The sequence below is a fragment of the Galleria mellonella genome, unplaced genomic scaffold (genome assembly GCF_026898425.1).
Source record: "Galleria mellonella isolate WM207_F2 unplaced genomic scaffold, CSIRO_AGI_GalMel_v1 utg425, whole genome shotgun sequence".
Taxonomy (NCBI): Eukaryota; Metazoa; Arthropoda; class Insecta; order Lepidoptera; family Pyralidae; genus Galleria; species Galleria mellonella.
Genome location: NW_026442098.1, coordinates 225,777 through 241,997, shown reverse-complemented (window position 1 = coordinate 241,997; position 16,221 = coordinate 225,777). Strand labels below are relative to the sequence as shown.

At 35.8% G+C, this 16,221-nt stretch overlaps 1 protein-coding gene across 8 annotated transcripts in view; it reads left to right on the top strand.

The window, feature by feature from the left end:
- Nucleotides 1-16,221, top strand: part of LOC113513909 (inaD-like protein) — a 332,239-nt gene that overhangs the window by 130,274 nt on the left and 185,744 nt on the right. The gene's annotated exons all lie outside the window — the stretch shown is intronic.

Here is a 16,221-nt window from a genome sequence, read left to right as displayed (position 1 = left end):
TAACATGAAAACAAATCATAACAATTGTAAAGGAATTATTAAAATTGGTTCAGTTGTGTTTGCATTGCTGTGATTCGGTTTGAAGGGTGGGATATGGCAGTGAATTTACAGGGTACAGAGTAATTACACCTGAGTCTTCAGGAATGGCAACGCATGGGGGGGGGGGTATCAAGGGCGAAACAGTATACTCTGTTATGTCCATGATACAGCTCATGTCTATAGGCGACGGTTACCACTTCCCATCAGGTGGACCGTCAGCTTGCTTGCCATTGCCATTCTAAGTTGTATAAAAAATTTACGATATAATCTGGTAACACAGCAACAAACAGACTTCAGATTATTTCTTTTATGTCACGAAGGTGGCATCATGGATACAAGCCCGTGTGACGGTAAACTGTCAATGCAGCTTATGAACGCCTGCAATATCAGGAATGTGACATGTGCGTTTCATACTCAACTTTATACGCCCTTTTGGAGGGAAAGGTATTGTTAGTAATAAGATCTAATAGCCCCATTGCTTGCAATACATCCTCGTAGTTCGACCTCCACGTGGTTCCCCTTGGAGACCATCATGGTTAATTCTTGTCGAATTCATCATGATGAGCCAACTGACCTGTATTCATTCTCACCTATCATCTTCCACTGGTGCTTCGTCGGTGTATATCGATAGCGCGGGCGGGGATACCATTCCATTTTTACCTATTAAAAAAAATACGACCTTTTTGCAGAACTCCTTACTGTAGTCTCTAGGAAAAATCTCGGCAGGAGCTCATTCTACAGCCTGAGCATTCGCGGGAAGAAACTGCTTTGATACCGCACTGTACGCGACTTAAGGCGATTTAAGGCACTTAATTGGATAAAAATTAATGCTGTATTGTTTAAAATCACTTCGTAAATACTGAAATAATTCCCTGTCGATGGTGAGCGATGGAATTCTCTATTTTTTTTTTGTGAGTCATTTAAAAGCAGTTCAGTGTTAACAATGCAAAACTTTTCTCATTAGGCACTGTGTTTGCATGGCTGTGTTTCGGTTTGAAGGGTGGGATATGGCGTGAATTTACTGGGTACAGAGGAATAACACCTGAATCCTCAGGAATGGCAACGCATGGGGGGTAACATGGGCGAAACAGTATACTCTGTTATGTCCATGGTACTGCTCATGTGTAAAGGCGACGGTTACCACTTTCCATCAGGTGGGCCGTCAGCTTGTTTGCCATTCTAAGTTGTATAAAAAAAAAAACTTGATAATTAACAATTGTATAATTTATTAACTGTCAGAAGATATATCTATTGTTTCATCAAAACATTTTCTCAAGTGAAATATCATTTATCTAATGATATTCGCAAGACCTTGACGCGTCTCAGGCGGTCAGAGATAAAATAGTGAATATCGTTTAGAACTATAATTAGCAAGCGCCAATAACTTATTTAAATCAATTATCGTATAGAGATTTTGAAAATCTCTTGTGGAAAATTCACATAGGTAGCTAGTTGTGTACTGTGACGTCGCTCGTGCTTGTATTACGATGGTGAATAGCCTATGACCTTCGTCAAGAAATGAGTTATCAAAGGTGAAAATAATTTATCAAACTTTAGTCATTTACTATCAGGTGAGCCGCGTGTTCGTTTGCCTCTTGTGTCATAAATAAAAAAAGAAAATCATCACGGCTCGCCATCGACAGGGACGACATCGACATCATCGTCATGTCCTACAGCCTCAATGGTCGCGTACTGCGCGGTTTCAGAGATGTTTTCTCCCACGAACACTTAGGTTGTGGAATGAGCTCCCTGCCGAGGTTTTCCCAAGAGACTACGGCATGGGGTTCTTCAAAAGGAGGGTAAAGACGTTTCTTCAGAATCGGCAACGCACGCGTAATACCTCTGGTATTGCAGGTGTTCATAGGCTACGGTAATCACTTACCATCAGGTGGGCCGAATGCTTGTTTGCCACCTCAGTGGTATAAAGAAAAAGCTGACTGGTAGTAACAGATATTAGCAGATTTGAATAAACACACTCTTTCGCTTTATACATTAGTAGGTATAGATTAACATCGGATGATGTGAGGTTACTATTAGACAGGCGAAATTTAAATTGTCTTATGCAACTTAGAATAGCAAACAAGTGGACGGTCCACCTGATGGAGAGTGGTAACCGTCGCCTATAGACATGACCAGTACCGTGGACATAACAGAGTATACTGTTTCGTCCATGATACCCCCCTGATGCGTTGCCATTCCTGAGGATTATACAATTTTGTTTGATAAATAGTGATGAGTGATTCCTTTATAACTTCTTTTTAAATTTATTTTGTCTTATAATTTCTGCATCCTTTTAATGCGCTAACACTCATTTTGTTTAATAAATATTATAATATATCAAGATACATTTAATACGTACGTATATAGAACAATGATTAAAAAAAAACGAGACAGCTAATTTCACAATTAGCTGACAAAAAGTTGACCTGTTTTTGAGGCTTGATGCTCTATCTACAATATATAATATAAGGTGAGCAAGTATTTTTTGTTCAAAAAGAGTACACTTTGCAAGTATTTCATAGGTGAAAAAAAGAAAAAAAAAACGATAAATACTTTATTTTCTTTTGAAAACATATTTTTCTTCGGAGTGGGGTTTTTTTTACTAAATGAGGATGTTCGTCTAATAATGTAGCCACATCCGAACAACTTTCATTTTGCATATTAAATTTGACTGTTAAGACGGCAGATAATGTTTTTACAGAATGTTGCGACTTCTCACCGCTCCAATAATCATTCCCTAGTGAAAAATACCCTTTCAACAGCAGCATTAATGCGTAGTGGACAACATAAGGAAATTATCTATTAAAACTTTTAAATTTTCACGTGGGATATGTTCTACTAAAATTCTAATGAAATTCTAATATTTATACCACTGTGGTGGCAAACAGGCATACGGCCCACCTGATGGTAAGTGGTTACCGAAGCCTATGAACACCTGCAACACCAGAGGTGTGCGACACGCGTGCGTTGCCGACTCTGAAGAAACCTCTTTACCCCCCATGCTGTAGTCTCTTGGGAAAACATCGTCAGGGAGCTCATTCCACAACCTGAGTGTTATTTAACTAATGATATTATTTAAATGAAAAGTTTGTTTAATATATGTGTAAATAAATCAATAAATAAATAAATCACTGTCAAAATAATTATAAAAATTTAATTAATAAAATTGAATCTAAAAGAATGTTTTAAAAATACAAATGAGTATAAAATTGTACAAATGAGTACGTTCACAGTACATGATTTGAAAAGAGTACGGTTTGCGAATAAAAGTGTACAAAACTCAGTAAATGAGTATAGTTGGTCACCTTAGTAAATATTAAATCTATCGGAGCCACTTGACTTTGTATCTTGACTGGTTTCTGCCATCTTCAACGTCTGCCCTTCACATATGATCCGTTAACATTTACTATTACGTATAAGTATTATGACTAACATATATAATTGCTATTTGCAATTAAGCATACTTGTTTACTCGGAAGTTTGAAGGTGGACATCTGGTGGAACCTTGTACCAGTACCAACCTTGACTTGCACCGGCAGAAAAGGCGGTAACCCTATTAATAAAATACCCAATTTTTTATTGACAGGGTTTTTTAGGTAACTCGTCGAAGTGACCACACCCTATCTGATGTAAAGAGGTTATTTTTTTTTTATTTGTAATAATGGAATGGTAACCCCGCCTGTGCTAATGGTATACGCTGGCGGGGCATCAATGAGGTATGATAGGTGAGAATGAAAAGGCAGGTCAGTTAGCCCATCGTGATGAATACACCTGGAATTCAGCACGATGGTTTCCAGGGGGGACCACGGGGAGGTCGATCTGATAGGGTATATTGCTAGCAATGGGACTGGTAGTTCACATTACTAACAATCCCTTCCCCCCCAGTAGGTCATATTAGCCATTATTTATTTAATTAAACTTTAATGCATAGTGAAACTGTACGTATATTTGGCAGACCTAACGCCGGACGGTGGGGGAAAGGGATTGTTAGTAATGGAGACTGAGAATCCTATTGCTAGCAATATACCCAACCAGGTCGACCTCCTCGCGGTTCTCCCTGGAAACTATCATGGTTAATTCCTGATGAATTCATCATGTTGGGCTAACTGGCCTGTTTTCATTCTCATCTATCACCCTTCACTGGTGCTCCGCCAGCGTATCCCGTTAGCGCAGGCGGGGTTACCATACCATTTTCACCCATCAAAAAAAAAACACCGGACGGTGTTCTCTATCAGTCAACTATTGGGTAAACCGAGAAATAAGTAGACGTATCTGTTCATTGCTGAATATGGATCTTCTCCATTTAGTTTTGTCAATATCTTGGTAGGTGAGTTAGCAACTGCCTTTAGGTTTCGGTGATGCTTTGGAAGAGAGGCTGTTGCCCATCCCTCGACTCTTAAGTAAAGTAGGTATAATAACAATGGTCCAAATATGAGAGTCACCACTGTAGCAACTGTTTTCCCCTAGTATTGCAGGCGTTCATAGGCTACGGTAATCACTTGCCATGAGGCGGGCGGTATGCTTGATTGCCACCTCAGTGGTATAAAAAAAAACAAGCTATGTTAGACATAATCGTCTTGATAGCTTACAAGTGGTCACACCGCGTTTAAACGTGGAAGAATTATAGGAAGGTAAGAAGGAAAAATGTGATCGTGAAGGGAGTTCTAAACTTAATTGGTTTGTACTATTGTAAGTAAGAGATCTGTGGTAAGAGCAATTTCAATGAATGGATAATATTGTAACAGATCCTTAGACTATTTCTAAAGTGAAAAAAGTGTTGTCCTCCTCTCTCGTACTTGCTGTGCCCAACAGGGTCCATAATTGAAGTTGAAATGTTATCTACTAATTATATTATGGAATGCAATATGAAATAAATGAGAGGAAAGGGATTTTTAGTAATGGAGGACTGAGAATCCCATTGCTAGCAATATATCCGACCAGGTCGACCTCCTCGCGGTTCCCCCTGGAAACCATCATGGTGAATTCCTGATTATTCATCACGATGGGCTAACTGACCTATTTTCATTCTCATCGATCACCCTTCACTGGTGCTCCGCCAGCGTGTCCCGTTAGCGCAGGCGGGGTTACCATTCCATTTTCACCCATAAAAAAAAAATTAAATAAATAAATAAAAGGCTGTATAAGTTTTAGCTGTACATTTTATGGTAAATAAAAGGGCATTATTTATTGTCTAATTCATACTTTGGATATAGCAATTACCAATTTAATAGTTAAATTAAAATTTAATTCGATATTTTACTAAGGGTATATGCATTCTACCGCAGCCATTATGCTATAGCGCATCTATGGTATAAGAATAATGTTTGATTCGAACCAACTGCATAATTACAGCGCATGGTCGATGATTCTTACTCATATAATTATCGATATGGGCAATCGATTATTTTAATTTCTTTTAAATCAACCCGTTAGTATTTAAGCGTGTTTTTGATATAGGGTCACAGGGTCACACCGAGTCGATTGTAGCCGACCTTGTGGGTCTCGAATCGCCAAATCTTCGTGGGAAACGACGAGACGACGTTCAAGGTTTATGGAGCGAGATCTTAAAGGAAACGTGTTTTATTTTATGGGTGAAAATGAAATTGTAGCCTCTCCTGCACTGTCGGTATACGCTGGCGGGGCACCGGCATCAGTGAGAGATGATAGGTGACGATGAAACCAAGCCTGTTCCATATCTTGTTAAATTTTTCACTTAGAATGTTGTAAGAAATATCAAAATATGTAGAATTACTTTAGCTACAATGTATTTTATAAATATTTTTAAATTCAATTAGTGGTTTTGAATAATTTGCAAAAAAATATTTATTTATTTATTTTTAAACAATATTATTTTATTTAAAGTAAATTTTAATTAAAAATATTAATTTAAACAATAAAGCAATATTATTTTAATTAAATTAAATTTTAATTAAACAATATTAATTTAACTGATTTTGAATTAACAGGGTACAGAGGAATAACATCTGAGTTCTCAGGAATGGCAACGCATGGGGGGTATTATGGGCGAAACAGTATACTCTGTTATGTCCATGGTACTGCTCATGTCTATAGGCGACGGTTACCACTTTCCATCAGGTGGGTCGTCAGCTTGTTTGCCATTCTAAGTTGTATAAAAAAAAGTTAGTGTAGAATATATTTATTTTAATGGATGGTAATGGAATAGTAACTCTGCCTGCGCTGACGGTATAAGAGATGATAGGTGAGGATGAAAATGTAGCTCAGTTAGCTCATTGTGTAAATACATCTGAAAATCAGCACGATGGTTTTCAGGGAGGGCCCAGGGAGGTCGATCTAACAGGGTATATTGCTAGCAATGGGACTGGTAGTCTGCATTACTAAAAATTCCTTCCTTCCCAGCAATATAATACATGAAGACAGAAATTTCGCGAACTAAACATTCAATTTGGGAAAAAAATTCAGACAGCTGGACTTACTGCGATAGTATGGAAGGCATGTTTCATTGGTCCTATTTCATTCTATGTCCTATGCCCTATGTCCTATGCCCTATTTCCTATGCCCTATGTCTTATGCCCTATACCCTATGCCCTATGTCCTATGCCCTATGACCTTTGTCCTATGTCTTATGCCCTATACCCTATGCCCTATGTCCTATGCCCTATGCCCTATGCCTGCCCTACCTGCCCAATAAAATTAATCCAATTGTCAATATATTTACTTTGATAAACTTGTTGCTACCGAATCACGAAGGTTACTCTAAACAATAACGTTTCCTATTTAAAAAAATCTATTCTTGCTTTGACGTTATAACGCCCACCGTAAAAAAAATAATACAGTAATCAAGTTAATTTATAGTTTTTTTTTTTTTGTCGAATTAACGCCATTAGTAAAGTTGGGAGCTGTTTTCGAGTCTATTTATAATGTTTTTATTACAAATGTTTGCTGCGTGAATTATGTTTCATGTACACTTTGCGCTACTGGCGTTACAATTTTTTTTTTTTTTTTATTATTTATTTATTTTTATTTATACAAGCACAGCCGCTTTACGGTAGAAACGTATTATACCTCTATACCATGTAATTCACAATGACTTATTATGATACTGACGGGACACCAGTGAGGGATGATAGGCGAAGATGTAAGCAGGTCAATTAATCTTTGGGAGACTTTGTACAAAAGTCGTTTGCTTGGGCACCTCTGTCCCATTCGTGTTTCAACAGTAAAGCAGTTGTGTTTGCATGGTTGTGTTTCGGTTTGAAAGGTGGGATATAGCAGTGAATTTACAGGGTACAGAGGAATAACACCTGAGTTTTCAGGAATGGCAACGCATGGGGGGTATCATGGGCGAAACAGTATACTCTGTTATGTCCATGATACTGCTCATGTCTATAGGCGACGGTAACACTTTACACCAGTTGGGCCGTCAGCTTGTTTGCCATTTTAAGTTGTATATAAAAAAATGAGGCGAAACCGCGTGGAAGTCGACCCGATTTTATTTCGATTGCTAGCAATGGGGCTAGATTCCCATTACTAACAATTCCTTTCCTCCCGCACTATGGCTACTCCAAACTGAAAACAAGAATAAAAAATAAATCTTTGTAAAAACAGCCGATTGACGGTAGAATTGTGATCGGGATTTAGATACTTGAAGAGATAATAAAAAAAAAAGACTTAAATTTTAATTTTATTATTAGCTTAATATTAGCTGTAATATGGAATTGTTTATGTATCGTATAAGAACTTTGTCATTAGCTATTCAAAGTAAATATAATTTTCCATTGTATTCTACTGTAATGAAAAATTTTACATATGACAACAAAAAATTGTCTAATTGATTTAAATTACTGTGTTTTGTGTATTTTTTCTATTTATTTGTTCATTACTTTGCACTGTTAACTATATTTTCTGTTATTCCTGTCTACCGTCGGCTGGCAGATAATGCCATATGGTGTTAAACCCGCCATTTGCACCAAGTGTATTAAAGTTTAAAAAATAAAAAAGTAAATTTACACTGCGTAGACGTATAGTATGTTGTAATATGCATTTAAGATTTTTAAAGTACCCACATATACCTTATTGTTTTAATTTTTATAAACACACTTAAAGATGAAATTTCGAAACCGGTCGCGTGTATAAATTATAAAATCATTTTAATATAGCAGTAAAACAAAGTACAAGTATTTTTAATAACATTTTAACTATATATAGTTGATTTAGACTGCGTTCATTCTCTTTGTAAATGTTTAAAGTATATATAAAATATATAATTTTTTTGACATTTTTAAATTTGTATCTGTGTTGGTAAATCTAAATCCAGTAATAGAGAATGATCTGCTCGGTTGCGATAACGAAATATAATTCTTGACAAGATGTCGTTAAGCAAAATTTGCACAAATCATGGCAGTGTTCTCCGTTTAAATTTAAAAAAAGAACAATTTTTTTTTTCTATTATTTTAAAGGTAACAAAAAGGTTGTACACCAAAAAGCTTTAAAAGATAGGTCGAGGGATAGGCAGCAGCGTCCCTCTTAAAACATCACCAAAGCCTAACTGCTTTTGCCAACCCGTCTGCCAAGAGTGGCAATTACTGGCAAAACTTCCTTTATAGAGAAGGCCTATGTTCAACAGTGGACAGTTAACGGCTGGTATAATAATAGCATTAGATAGTTAAATAAAAAATTAAATTCCGAAATTTCGGACTCAATTTCGTGTTTTTGTTTATACCAAAGCCGGACCAATAAATGGAGTTTAACATTTCGTTCGTCATACATCTTATCATAAACGTCCAAGAAAACAATATTTTAACATTTTTAATATTTCCAAACGGCATATATTGTGTAATTTTAACATCAAATTTCTGTTTCGTTAAGCTCCGAAATTTCGGAAAACATTTCATGGTAGGCCCTCTAAAATGTTTTTACGTCACATTATTTAGAAGAAACCGCAAGTTATTATTGGCACACCGTGAACCTACCTCAAGTACTTTCGGTGGTACGATTTGCTCTCTCAACCATACAATCGTTACCTAATCGATGCAGTAACGATTATTTAATATTCGTTATTCGCTATATTAACTCGATTATGCAAGGTCAATCAGCCATCGCGCATCGATTATAGATTTAACGATTCAATGTATGTATTTCGATGTCTGAGTATTGAATATATATTATTACTATAATAAAATTATGTACATGGAAGATATTTAAGTATAATTAATATGACAGGGGTTAATAAGAGCCCTAGAAGCCAAAACAAGGATTTCTAGAATTTTTGATATGTTGTTATATCTATTTGTTTACACTGTTGTTCATTTTGTAAATAATGTGTGTGATTGCAATGTGGGTAGTGATGCGCCTATAGAAATAGTACATTACTGCAGCGGCCAGCAACTGAGGCATTGATGGACGAACGTACAAATGTGAGCCGAGGTGTAGCCGAGGCACACATACGTGAGTCCATCAATGCCTAGTTGTGGCCAAGGCTTGTATAGTACTTTTCTCAAAGAATGCGCGGAAATCAAAAACACAATTTTACTTTTTAAATTCAATGACGAATAACGAACAATAATAATTTTTACGCGCCATAATATTCCCTTGTTTTTTCTTTTCAATAAACAGCTTTCTATTTGCAAGCCAGTTCGAAATTTAAATAAAACCTTGTATTAGTTATCTCCTTGGTAGCCATGTTTCGAAATAAAAGGTCATTCCATTTTTAAATTACAGGACAGATATGAGTTTACATAGTAATTTATCTGGTCGCAAAACACGACAGATATGGATTTTCATACAACTTTTGCCGGCCGCTGCCCGCATGTATCTTGGCCAGTACGGCAATTTTGATTTATCTCGAAGAAGATTGTCAAAATAATGCTCACATTTCCAAGCATGTTTGAGAAAATATAATTAAAATGCAATATCGTCTCGATTCTATAGGTATTATGAAATATGAAAAGCGTGGCGCTAGTGATGAGCGCGCCTTAGAAATACTTGAATGTACTGATCAACGATTACTTAAGGGTTGTTTGCAATCTCTAAAAATGTGGACGAAAGGACTGTATGCTGGTATAGAAACGTGGTGTTTTAGAAAGATAATATAAATATATAAAAAATATACAAAGCAAATAAAACGGAGTAAAAAAGCGAACCAAAACAAAAAACTGACACAGATTTCAAATTATAAACAAAACATCTTTTTAATAAAATTAAAAAAGAAACTAAAAAGGTGCGTCGTACACGTACACATTAGGAAAAAAATTGAATGCGCTTTTTACAGTTATGTTGGTGTAATTTAAAATTTGGTTAATGGGTAGATGGGAATTTATTGTGCAGTTGAATTAAGAACAGGAATGGTTAAATAAAAAGTTGTTACATTTTCTTCCATAAATAATAAATAAACTCAAGTATTTTCTGCTGTTATAAAAATTGTTAAAATCCAAACTTATATGTCATCTTAACGTATAATTAATAATTTTTAACAGAATGTTTTTGTATGGAAACATCACAGTAAAAGTGGCAACACTGTCACTGGATTTTGGCCATTCCTCCAAATCCCTCCATCAATTGAAAAACGCTTCGTATTATACTGTCTATATTTACAAGGTCAAAAGTAAATTAAAACTATTTTGCCTATTTTTATTTTTAAAATAACACAATCTACATGAAAAGGTTTTGCTGGAAGAAATCTCTTATTAGAGATAAGCTCGCCTTTGTACATTATGTTTATAATGAATTGTGATTAACAGTATGTTTTGTGTACAATAAAGAATAAAGGAAAATAAATAATTTGTCATTTTGTTTTCTCTTATTACAACAAACAGATCTGTATCGTGTAACTTATACGAAACAATAAAGCCAAGAAACTTTACGACGTCACTTAAAAAAAATGCACTACGAATACATCTTATATTGCGGAGGTTTACCGTTGTCGCGTGTACAACACACAGCGGGCAATAGTTGCGCCGCTCTACATATAACACAATGGCAGTTAAATTAGCCGGTTATATAATAAACATTTGATTCGGCGGTGCATTGGGAACGTTAACTTATGTAACTGCACATAGTATGATGGTTATTTGGGCCGCCTTTATATGTTTTATTCTTGTTTTCATAAAATTATAGTAAGTATTATTGTAGCATTATATGCCATACTTTAGAATAGAATAGAACATATTTATTGCTGGAAAAACACATATGTAGTTATAACAGAAAATCTATAAATTATATATAAAAATGAATGCCACTTTTCGTTGTAATTTTATAACTCAAGAACGGGCTCACCTATCCAAACCAAATGTTTAGGCTTTGTTCGGACTATTTAGTAGATGGTTTATGTCAAGTTTGCACAAAATTAGTCGATCGGTTCTTCATTTATCACATTTTTTGTAACAAAAGAATTCAATAAATGGTGGATCATTTTGTTAATGGGGATTTTTGTTCCAAATTCAAACTTTTGTTAAGATGGGGATTGTGCTGTCAAATTGAAACTTTTTTCAGTGTTGACAGTACAAGCATGTTGCTATGTCATTCATGATGTTATGTCATTCATGCGATCATTTAAAAGTTTTATTATTTCACTTTATACGTAGCGAAGCACGTACCAGGTCGCTAGTATATAGTGTATTGTATATAAGAAGTGTCTCATGTTAGGCAAAAGGAACTGGCTCAGCTGATGCTGTGAGTGTCCCAGTGCAATGTATACAGCTAGACAGCGTTGGTTTCCAACCAGCCCCTCTCTTAACTTACTTTAGCAGCTTTCAATGCTTTTACAATATTAATATTTTTTTTAACAATTTATTTGTAAAAATCACATAAAATTGGGGATTATACTCCCTCATGGGTAAAAGCCTCCTCCATCATATTCCATTCATCTGAATTTGTAGCAACACTCGTCCAATTTTCTCCTGCTATTTCTATGATATCGATTCATCCTTCCTCTGTCTTCCAATAAAACATCATCTTTTACCTATAGAGCCCAGGTAGGTCTTATGTCTTTGTGCCTAGCAAAATATCCTGTCCATGCCCATGAGTAAGTAAGTACAACAATCCAAATAGCAGTTCTGTTCGTGAAACTAAAATCTTCGAATAATAGGTAACACAGTAACTTGGGGCGAGGGGGATTGTTGGTAACGCGGACTAATAATCAGTTTTGCTTACAGATTTAAAAACTGAAATTATAGCAAACACATTTTTAAATTATTAATACATTATTTACCAGAGGGAGACTTTGTACAAAAGTCAAATTGCTTGATCAAATTGAAGATTGCTTGGGTACCTCTGTCCCATTCGTGTTTCAACCGTGAAGCAGTTGTGTTTGCATGGCTGTGTTTCGGTTTGACTTTACCAGAGTCTCATGGCAACGCATGGGGGGCGGGGGGGGGGGTATCATGGGCGAAACAATACTCTATGTCCATGGTACTGCTCATGTCTATAGACGGTTACCGCTTTCCATCAGGTGGGTCGTCAGCTTGTTTGCCATACTAAGTTGTATAAAAAAAAATACCAGTCTCATTGCTAGCAATATACCCTGGCAGGTTGACTTCCCCGTGGTCCGGCTGAAAACCATTGTGTTGAATTCCAGGTGTATTCATCACGATGGGCTAACTGACCTGCCTTTTCATTCTTACCTGTCATCATGTACTGGTGCCCCGTCAGGTTATACGATAATTATCATCCATCCATTAAAAAAAAAACTATAAAAAAAATACTTGTAAAACGAGAACTTTCTTTTGGTATCACTTAAAAGGTTATCACTTAAAAGGAAACTTTATGCCGTGTTATTAGCGTTGATTTTTGTTAACACTGATATGATTTTTTTAACAGGAGTGTTCAAGGGAATATAGAGTGTGTACTTGTATTTAGGTAAATAAATATTTGAATCGAGCTGAAGCACATGTAAGAATTGCGATCTCGTGTTAACGTTAGTTTAGCGCGAACGGAGGCTGTTAATATGTTTGCTTTTACTCGATCATACATATTAATTGTGTATTACTAGATGGTATGTCGAGGTTTGTAAGTTATGCAATAGGTTTTTTTTTATACAACTTAGAATGGCAAACAAGCTGACGGCCCACCTGATGGAAAGTGGTAACCGTCGCCTATAGAGATGAGCAGTACCATGGACATAACAGAGTATATTGTTTCGCCCATGATACCTTCCATGCGTTGCCATTCCTGAGGACTCAGGTGTTATTCCTCTGTACCCAGTAAATTCACGTCATATCCCACCCTTCAAACCGAAACACAGCCATGCAAACACAACTGCTTCACGGTAGAAACACGAATGGGACAGAGGTACTTCTTCATACTGTTGGATCTTTTTTTAAGAACATTAAAAAAAGTAGGAGGTCTAGATTTAGGATAAAGATTATATAGGTTAGAGATTACTAACAATCCCTTATAAATTACTAAAAATATTGTCGAAATCACAAAAATATTTCCCATTGTCATTTTTAGCTTGAATATAATTTAGCGTGCGGTTCACGCAATGGGCGTTTCTCACTATATTATTATAATAAGATTAGATATATTATAGGCGATAACTGAATCGATTGCTGTTATTGCATATAGAGAAGTCAGGGCTGGTCAGGTCACGGTCGCACGCCGCGCCGCGCCGGGGCCGCAACCAGGAAGTCAGGAAGTGTATGTAATCTTTCCTGTCGTAACAACAAACAGGCCTGAATTGCACTTATAGCCTTGTCCGCCATATTGTGATAAGTGGATGATAAAATGTCACGACTGCATGTTGACATTCGACGCGATGCGTTATTATATGTTAATATTTAATTAGCAACCGATTGTTAAGCATTGTCTCGTATTTATGAGTTAACTATCGCCTCATTAAATAACACTTGGTGAGTAAACTGATTATTAAAAAATTGATTATTAAAAAAAAAAAAACAAATATGATTGAAGTTTGTTTGTGACACTTTTTTTTTTACAACACAGGGGGCAAACGAGCATGCGGCTCACCTGATGGTAAGTGACTACCGCCGCCCATGATCACCCATAACACCAGCGGCATTGCAGGTGTGCTGCCGGCCTTTTAAAAAGGAATATACTCTTTCCTTGAAGGTTATGTTGTCGTATCGGTTCGGAAATACTGCTGCTGGAAGTTGATTCCAAAGAATGGTTGTGCGTGGAAGAAAGTGCCTTGAAAAACGCACGGTGGAAGACCGCCACTCGTCCAGATGATTGGGATGATTTATTGTACATTAAAGTCTTAAATTATAGGACGCAGAGTTTTTAAGAAAAGAATGAGTACAATGGTGGACTTTATCCCATAAAAGAGATCTCTTGCAATCAACCTTTGGATGTCTGATAGAATTTGTTTTTTTTTTGTTTGTTATAATGTTCGGGCACTGACAATAAAAGTATACGTATGTTTTTGTGTACTGGTCGAAAAGAGTTTCGTTTCCTGTGGCTCTGAATTTCGGCCGACTGTGCCTTGGCCGGAATTCTTTTAATGGATGATATTGGAATGGTAACACCGCCTGCGCTAGCGATATACGCTGGAGAGGCACCAGTGATAGGTGAGGATGAAAGGGTAGATCAGTTAGCCCATCGTGATGAATGCACGTGGAATTCATTACGATGTTTTCCAGGTGAACCACGGGGAGGTCGATCTGACAAGGTACATTGCTAGCAATGGGACTGATATTCCGAATTATTCAGTCCCTTTCCCCCACCTTTGCCGAGGTTACTTTGCCATCTTTCCATTTCTAGAGGATGATGATGATGACCACGATGAATATCAGAGAGCCCGCGCAAAGTTCAACCTGACGGGGGGAAAGGGATTGTTAGTAATGGAGACTGAGAATCTTATTGCTAGCAATATACCCAGAAACACATCTATGCAAACACAACTGAGCTGCCCAAGCAAACGACTTTTGTACAAAGTCTTCAAGTACACGATAAAACTAACAGTTTATGCTACATCTGTAAGATAAAGCCTGAACGAGGATCTTGAGGAACTATTTTATTTATTCAATTGATTTTATAATAAATAAACAGCGATATTCTGGATAGATGAATATTTTTAATTTGAAATTTTTTTTTTGTTATTTTTTCCTTAGTATGTCAACGCATGTATTTTTTAGTCGCCAGTATTAAACTTATTTATTTAAATAATTGATCTAAACAACGCTATATATATTATATACACACACATATATATATATATATATATATATATATATATATATATATATATATATATATATATATATATATACACATAATTATATATAAGACATAGCTAAAACTGACATTGCTGCAATTTTATTATTAAACTATTTATTGATTAATTTTACAATATGAATATAAATAATTATAAACTACAGAATATATTAAAGCTTAAATAACTATATAATACTAATAACAAATACGACATGAATAGATACACACCAATACTTAAATAATGAATAATAATAATAATACAGAAAATACGTACCTATCGTGATATACTATTTCGAAAGTGAAAAAAGTGTTGTCCTCCTCTCTCCTGCTTGCTGTGCCCAACAGGGTCCATAATTGAAACCTTATGTAATAATTATGTATTATGTATTAATTAATTATTATTGTTGAGGTTTTATTTGATACATTTAAAAATAGAACTTATTTATTTTTCTTGTTATATCAATGTGTATTTGTTTATTAGAGAAACGTCATTACCCTTTTAAAACATCTATTTTTGTACTAGGGAACAATATTATATATCTTTATTCAGTATCTCATATTTTTATTGTTTTATCCAACGAACCCTTCACATACTGGCGACCGTGCAGATAAATATGGATAGAGCAAAGGCGGAGAGGATATTAGCTCGTCGCAAATTTACATTATGTGCTCAAAAACTGGAAACGCTTTTGGATAGTTGCGACGAATTTATTCCAGCCGAGTTTGAAAAACTGAATAAGTTGTTTGAAGACCTCACTCTAGTACAAAATAAAGTTGTAAGTATTTGGCTCGACGATGACAGTCGTGATGAAGAGACATTCGACAAAGATATTGTAGAAGCGGATGTCTACGAATCACGTTATTATATGTTGAAACAAAAGGCAAGTAAAACTTTTATTTCTTCTGCAAAATCTACTGTTAAAGAAATGGAGGCAGAGCAGTTGTCGTTGAGAACCAATGGTAACCGACACTTTAAACTACCCAGGTTGGAGTTATATAATGGTGAGATAAAAACGTGGTTAAAATTCTGGT